Source organism: Capricornis sumatraensis, chromosome 11 (assembly GCF_032405125.1).
Source record: "Capricornis sumatraensis isolate serow.1 chromosome 11, serow.2, whole genome shotgun sequence".
NCBI lineage: Eukaryota > Metazoa > Chordata > Mammalia > Artiodactyla > Bovidae > Capricornis > Capricornis sumatraensis.
In genome coordinates, this window is record NC_091079.1 from 28,565,084 (window position 1) to 28,573,699 (window position 8,616).

The following is an 8,616-nucleotide window of genomic DNA, read 5'->3' on the forward strand; positions in this document are numbered from 1 at the left end:
GGTGTGCAGGGTGTGAGGCTAGCATGAGCAAACCAGCCCAGGCACTGAGGCTCTCAGCACCCAAAGGCACGTAAACCTGGGACTTCAGGAAGACGATGCAAGCGTAGATGAGGAAGCCTGAACCCGTCCTCTGGAAAGAGTCACATATGATTTCTCTGTGCGGTTTATCCAAACAGCTACTCTACAGCTAATCGGACTTGCTGTACTATGAATCCAGATAATCCTCCACGCCCCCTAAGTAGGAGGTGATGAGAACCTTCCCTCAGGAGGAGGTGAAAGAGTTGTTTTGTGGACGTCCTGTCTTGATTTCTCTTCTGTGCATCCCCAAGGCTACTCTCAGGCTTGATGACACACTAATGGGACTCATAGAAGTCAGAAAAGCTGGTCTAGTCACCTTTCCCACTGATGACAGCAAAAAGAGATTAAGGTCAGCAAAGGGAAAAGGCACAGAGAACAGAGTGCAAGCAAGGCTTCCAGCTGTCCTCTTCAACGGGGCCACATAGATGGCGTGGAATTCTTCCAGCAATGACACATGGCAACAAGCATGGAATCTTGTCAACCAGGAAACTCACCCCAGCCATGGAGTCCAGGGTTTTTACTGGAGTAACAGTCATGTGGGAACATGAAGAGCCCATGTTGCTCAGGCCCCAGCTCCTCCATGGGTCAGGATAACACTGTGTGACCCAAGGCCCCTGCTATAAATCACTCTGTTAGCTTAGACTACCTGGTATGATCCAAAGTCCCACATATTAAAAAAAATACTCTTTTAAAAATCTTTTTAATTTTGTATTTGGGATATAGCCCATCAACAACTTTGAGATAGTTTTAGGTGGACAGCGAAGGGACTCAGCAATATATATACACGTATCCACTCTCTCCCAAACTTCCCTCCCATCCAGGCTGCCACATGACATAACATAGAGCAGAGTTCCCTGTGCTACACAATAGGTCTTTGTTGGTTATCCATTTTAAATATAGCAATGTGTACATGTTGATTCCAAACACTCTATCCATTCCCCCCATCTCCATCCCCTGGTAACCATGAATTTTTCCTCTAAGTCTGTGAGTCCACTTGGAATACTACTCAGCCATTAAAAAGAAAGAGATAATATCATTTGCAGCAACACAGATGGATCTAGAGATTCATATGGAGTGAAGTAAGTCAGACAGAGAAGGAAAAATATTGTATGACATCCTTTATATGCAGAATCTAAAAAGAAATGATGCAAATATACAAAGATACTCTTACCAGGTGGTATATTGCAAGGGTTTAGAGGTTGTCTTTTCAAGGACTAGACCTCTCTTTGGAAGATGCTTGGTTTGAATGCCTTCTTGCATCAACCCTCTACTGCAACTCACACGATGAATCATCTCTCTCTTTGGGTCAGGTCCCCGTATGCAATTTCAATGTCCATTATCCCAATAAATGTCAAGTGTTTCTGCAGAACATTACTAAACTCTCTCTAGTGGCCTTGCCTGGACCCCTTCATTCCTCACTGTGGAGACAGCTTTCCTGCACCCATTCACCCTGGATGCTGCTGATCATCAATTCTCCCTTCTTTATGATCTATGCCCGCCCGTCAGTGAGAAGTCACTTTTCATGTAGCATCCAAGTGGAAACAGTTCTCCCCCATCTGAAGACCCTTGAGTACCCTTGCAAGACCAGTGAACAGTGGGTTCTTTAGGGATAAAAGCAGACAGACGCTTTCCTGTCTGGACAAACACAGAAAGTTTTATTTTTAATCCTCAGGACACTTGAGGGATCCTCAAAGTCATTCAGATGTCAAACTCAGAAATGGCTGTGGTCAGGACTCCTGGAGCCTAAAAGGGCCCCTTGTTTGAAAAGCTGATGAAGATGCAGTAAATGTGCTAAAACAAAGGTACACACGCCTGAGTAGGAATTTAAAAACAACAAAACACAGCACCAGTCATTCTGTGTGGGTGAGTCTGACTTGATCCTCTCTGATGGATCGAGTTGATATGAATTAGGGACCTTGGACAAGAAAGGATCCCTGAGGTTCCCCAAAGAGTTATGTATCATCAGGGGAAGGACCTGGACCAGAGGACCAGGAAGGGCCAGGATGTCAGACACCATCTCGCCTCTGCCTCCCCTACAACCCCCAGGAGAGGAGGGGGAAGATGACTGGGAATCCGAGTGGCTCCGTTCCTTCTCCCCTCAAACCTCCGACTGTATCTTGCCCACAAACAGCACTGAGGGACAGGCTCCTCAGGGGGAGGGGGATTGCGGAGGACTGGCCAACTCTGTTTCCCGGACCTTCCTCCAGGAGCTGGGAGGATGCCTGCTGAGGGGGACACGGGAGGACCCTCTGCCGGTGCTCCGCACCCCCTTCACCAGCGTGCACTCCTCTTCCCTAAAGAGACTTTGCGGTGAAGCAGCACATGAGTCAACGAAGTATGATGTAAGAAGCGAAAGAAAAAATAAGAGGGTGGAGCAATGAATGACTTCGACCCCACATCTGGGCCATCTGCTCGTGGGGAAACTCCGTGTGGAACCCATTACCCCAACCAATAGGGACAGTGACTGTGCTTGACCACAACTCTTAAAAGTCCAAGCGTGGGGCGCCTCTGAGGCCCGTGCAGAGGGGCAAAGCTCAGAGGGCTAGTTTGCTAGGGTCACACCTTCTCACAACAGCAGCTGCAGCAGGAAGTAAACGGGGCCCAAGGGACACTGATCAGAGCCTAGAGTCCACGGTCTCCTGGAGGTTAAGGGGAGGTTCGACCCCTCCACGGCTGAATAAGCCCAGATGTGGGGGTGCTTAGGGTGATTGGGGAGCCCGGAGGGTGCACCTCCATACTGACTGACTTGTGCATGTGCGGCTACCAGAGGTTTGAAAGTGAAAGTGAAAGTCGCTCAGTCGTGTCCGACTCTTTGCCACCCCATGGACTATAAAGTCCATGGAACTCTCCAGACCAGAATAGTGGAGCAGGTAGCCTTTCCCTTCTCCAGGGGATCTTCCCAACTCAAGGATCAAACTTAGGTCTCCCGCACTGCAGGTGGATTCTTTACCAACTAAGCTCTCAGGGAAACCAGTGGTTTACTGATGAGATAAAGGGATGGGACGGTTACTGCACCCTAGCCAATAAAGGAGACGGTGAAGCTACACAAGGAATATTGCTAACCAGGATTCTTTTTTTTCATTACATTAAATTTACTCATAAACACATTCTAAAAATGTACAATTTTTTCCTTTTTTAATGAAGTATAAGAAAATATTTAAAAATCCTCAAACAGAATACCTGACATATAAAATTCAAAATTAAATTAGCAGAATATAAAAAAAAAATTACAGAAGGATATTTTTAAAAAATATTTATAAAGTTACATGCAATTATGTAGAATTCACATTTAAAAATGGCTCAAAAATGGAAGAATTTTCCTTCATTCCTGAAAAGAAAATATGTCCAAGAGAAGTTGTGAAAAGGCAAAGCACAAGGACATTTCCATGTACTCCACTCATGCCTGAAAGACTAGCAACAGAACAAAAGAAAGAGGGAGAAAAGGGGATGAGCTTCCCTGGAGGCTCAGTAGGAAAGAACCCGCCTGCCAAAGCAAGAGACACGGGGCTTGGTCCCTGGGTTGGGAAGATACCCTGGAGAAGGCATGCCCACTCCAATATTCTTGCCTGAAGAATCCCATGGACAGAGGAGCCTGGCGGGCTACAGTCCATGGGGTTGCAGAGCCGGACAGGACCAAGCAACTAACAACAAAAACAACGAGGAGATGGGGAGAGGGGTGTGTGTGCACACAGCTTAGTCCACCAACTTCTGAACAGGTGCCTTCTGCAGGGGGCTCATGTGAGTGAAGAAATTGGGTGCTATATTAATCTTTAAGCTCCCATTCAGTTCAGTTCAGTCGCTCAGTCGTGAGCGACTCTTTGCAATCCCAGGACTGCAGCACATCAGGCTTCCCTGTCCTTCACCAACTCCTGGAGCTTGCTCAAACTCATGTCCATTGAGTCGGTGATGCCATCCAACCATCTCATCCTCTGTCATCCCCTTTTCCTCCCACCTTCAATCTTTCCCAGCAGCAGGGTCTTTTCCAATGAGTCAGCTCTTCACATCAGATGGCCAAAGTATTGGAGTTTCAGTTTCAACATCAGTCCTTCCAATGAATATTCGGAACTGATTTCCTTTAGGATGGACTGGTTGGATCTCCTTGCAGTCCAAGGGACTCTCAAGAGTCTTCTTCAACACCACAGTTCAAAAGCATCAATTCTTCAGCGCTCAGCTTTCTTTATAGTCCAACTCTCACATCCATACATGACCACTGGAAAAACCATAGCCTTGACTAGACGGACCTTTGTTGGCAAAGTAATATCTCTGCTTTTTAATATGCTGTCTAGGTTGGTCATAGCTTTTCCTCCAAAGAGCAAGCATCTTTTAATTTCATTGGTGCAGTCACCATCTGCAGTCATTTTGGAGCCCCAAAATATAAAGTCTGTCTCTGTTTCCACTGTTTCCCCATCTATTTGCCATGAAGTGATGGGACCAGATGCCATGATCTTAATTTTCTGAATGTTGAGTCTGAAGCCAACTTTTTCACTCTCCTCTTTCACTTTCATCAAGAGGCTCTTTAGTCCTTCTTCAGTTTCTGCCATAAGGGTGGTGTCATCTGTATATCTGAGGTTATTGATATTTCTCCCATCAATCTTATTTCCAGCTAGTGTTTCATCCAGCCTGGCATTTGGCATAATGTACTCTGCATATAAGTTAAATAAGCAGAGTGGCAATATACAGCCTTGACATACTCTTTTCCTGATTTGGAACCAGTCTGTTGTTCTATGTCCAGCTCTAACTGTTGCTTCTTGAACTGCATACAGATTTCTCAGGAGGCAGGTCAGGTGGTCTGGTATTCCCATCTCTTGAAGAATTTTCCACAGTTTGTTGTGATCTACAAAGCTGAGCACCAAAGAACTGATGCTTTTGAACTGTGGTGTTGGAGAAGACTCTTGAGAATCCCTTAGACTGCAAGGAGATCCAACCAGTCCATTCTAAAGGAGATCAGCCCTGGGATTTCTTTGGAAAGATTGATGCTAAAGCTGAAACTTCAGTATTTGGCCACCTCGTGCGAAGAGTTGACTCATTGGAAAAGACTCTGATGCTGGGAGGGATTGGGGGCAGGAGGAAAAGGGGACAACAGAGGATGAGATGGCTGGATGGCATCACCGACTCAATGGACGTGAGTTTGAGTGAACTCTGGGAGTTGGTGATGGACAGGGAGGCCTGGCATGCTGCGATTCATGGGGTCGCAAACAGTCGGACACGACTGAGCGACTGAACTGACTGGCACAGTCAAAGGCTTCAGCGTAATCGATAAAGCAGAAGTAGATGTTTTTCTGGAACTCTCTTGCTTTTTCAATGATCCAGCAGATGTTGGCAATTTGATCTCTGCTTCCTCCTCCTTTTCTAAATCCAGCTTGAACATCTGGAAGTTCACAGTTCACATACTGCTGAAGCCTGGCTTGGAGAATTTTGAGTATTACTTTGCTAGCATGTGAGGTGAGTGCAGTTGTGCAGTAGTTTGAACATTCTTTGGCATTGCCTTTCTTTCTTTTGTAAGCTCCCATCCGATAGCCTTTTCCCTCTTATGCTTGAGTTATTGTGAAAACTTTGCTTTTCACCCTTTTCCACCAACAGAGAAGGGAAAGGCCATGGATCCAGGGAAATTGTAGGTCAGTGAACCTTAATCGGGGTGATTTGGACCCACAGGGAGGTTTGTTTGGCAATGTCTAGAGACATTTTTGTCTGTCACAACTTGGGGAGGGGAACTGCTACTGGTTTCTCATAGGCAGAGGCCCAGGGAATGCAAGTAAATCACCCTATGATGTACAGGACACCCACACAACAGAAAATCATTTGATCCAAAATATCCATAGCGCTAAGATTGAGATACCCTGTTATTTGCTACGGGAAGAAAATGAGCTTCTCAAATCCCAAGAAATGTCCAGAACAACACACCTAGCTGACTATCATTATGCCTTGGCCCTAAGCAGCAGTTATACTCTGGAGATGCTGAAAAGATGAATTTTTGCCACAATAACCCAACGACTCCCATCGTTTTATTAGAGAGGAGTGTCTTCTGTTCTAGTAAGAAAGGATGGGCACCATGTAGCCTCATTCCTCTGTGCACGTGAGACACTGAGCAAATAATTAACAATCTATAAAGAAAAGCTTCAGTGCACAAGGACAACTGCTTACGTGAAGAAACCCCTCAGTGGGTTTTGTGAAGGCTCAGTTCTTCCCAGATTTGACTGTTGGATGGGCCCTGGTTCTCCAGGAGGCAGTGATGGAGGGAACAGCTCACAGAGTTCGCAGCCGGGCTCACCTGGACGCCAAGAATGATCCCATCGTACTTGAACTCAGACTAATGCATTCACTGTTCATCTCATCTGTAAAACGGAGCTAGTGCTGCATCCCACTGCTACTGGGATGAAAAAGACAAAATCCCTGAGAAATACTTGCAGTATGTAACAGGCACTCAGCAAATGTTATTGTTCCTTGTTAAATATGGAAAGGAAACAATTCCCAACGGGGCTGTGAAGGAAAGAGAAGGAACTAGGATGCCATTCACTCACTGTACCTGGCTCACCTCATCCTCATGGTCCTGGTAGGATTACTCCCCATGGATACAGAGCCAAGGCTGAGCAGTAACAAGCTCCATGCCCCACTCGGAATGAATAAGCACAGCGAGCAGGGAACCTAGGATGTCTGATTACGAAGCCTCATCTTGCCCTACCCCACCTCTTGCGCAGAAAACCCCTAAAGGTATCAAATTCCCAGGCCCGAGGCCAGAAACATAGAAGAAGAATCACCCCCAGAGATCCTCTCACTGGGAAATTAACTAGAGCAGACAAAGCCGGCCCTTCTCCTGAAGAAGGGTCCGTGTGAGTTTCATCAGAGCTCTCCTGATGACCCGAAGACATAATCTCTGGGCCTCCAAGCCTTTGAGGTGAGCTGGGGGCGTGGAACAGGGGAGCCATTGTTCTCTAATTAGAGCCTGGGTCTCATCTGAGGTTCAGGGTGGGCCCCTTAATATGGAGCCTTCATCTGCTCCAAGCCAGAGCATTATAATTCCTCCTCCCCCACAGAGGCAGCCCGCCTGCCAGGTTCATGAAAGGCTGTCCTCTTGATGTGAGGAGGGGGAGGAGGGTCGCATGACAAAGGGTCTTTCCCTGGGGTATAAAGGACTCAGTCCCCATCCTGTTCAAAGCCAGGCGTCATTCATTCAACGGCTTTCCAGTGGGACCTTCACGGTAGGCAGCCCCTTCTCCTGATGGTGTAGTGGAGGGGGAGAGGGAGGCAGGGAGGGACGAGGGAAGAGGGTTAGGAATGGAAGAAGACAGGGAAGGATGTAGGGAGGGAGGAGGGTGAGGATGGAGGAAGAGAGGGAGGAGGGAGATGCTTTCAAGGGATGTCTGAGACCCGAGACCTGGATGCTACTCCAAGATGTAGGTAGCAACTCCAAGGCACCCTGAACTCTTGTACAAAGAGATGCGATGCCAGAGAACAACATCTGGTGAATTCACCTGGGGGAAAGAAATCCAGCACAACACATCGGTGAGAGTCCAACACATCTGTGTGGGCCATTGTCCCTCCCTAGGGCAGCTGATGTGGAAATAAAATAAGCATTAATCCCAGGCCAGCCTTACTGAGCACCCAGTTAGTGGCCAGGTATGTCCCTACTTGACAAGGATGACTTCATTCGGTCCTAACCACGTCCTGAGGAAGATGTACTGCCCAGGAAGACGAGCACAGGCAGCTTCAGTGTCCGGCTCAGGGCACTCATGAAGCGAGAGGCAGAGCTGGAACCCCCACCTGCCAGCTCCATCCCAGGTCTGTCCAGCTAGAAAGGCTTTGCTCTTAGACACATCCTAGAGGGGGTGGCATCAGTCTGCAGGGGACATTTTGGTGAGTCTGGCCTCCAGTGCATGCAGACCAACAGTCCCACAAGACAGTACTGCCCTGGGGTCACTGACAGCCCCAGAGGCTTTCATGGGCAAAGTAAGAAAAGGCAGTTCGCCTCCAGGTGAACTCAGTCCACCCCCAAGGGCACCTGCCTCTGCCAGCCGAAGGAGGCTGGATTCCAGCAGGTGGATGCTGGATTTTTGCAGCAGCTCTGAGCTGTAGCCCCCGACCAGATCCTAATGTGCGTGTCCCCCGCCCCCACATTTCAAGCCCCCTCCCCGTTGCTCAGGGCTGAGCACGTGCCATCACCTCTGGGCACACCACAGTTTTCCTTTTCTTGGCCCCCAGTTGGGGGCCGTCAGCTGCAGCGTCACACTACACTCTGGCAAGTAGCTGCCACTCTGGGGGCCTCCCAAGTTAGTATTGTCAAGAACTTCAATAGTTATACAGTGAACAAAATGACGAGGCTGCTTATTTGGAATTTAATGACCAGGATCACAGTTTATGGGGAAACACCTGGACCAAAGACTTAAGTCGGACTGGCTGGCCTCAGTTTGATTCTTGCCTCTGGTGCTGCCCTGGTGTCCCTGCAGGGGTGCCTTTTGGCAAAGGCAGCCTTGGCAAGTTCCCAGGCCTCTCTGAGCCTTGGTTCCCCACCTAGAAAGTTCTAGCATTGGAATTGTTTTAGCT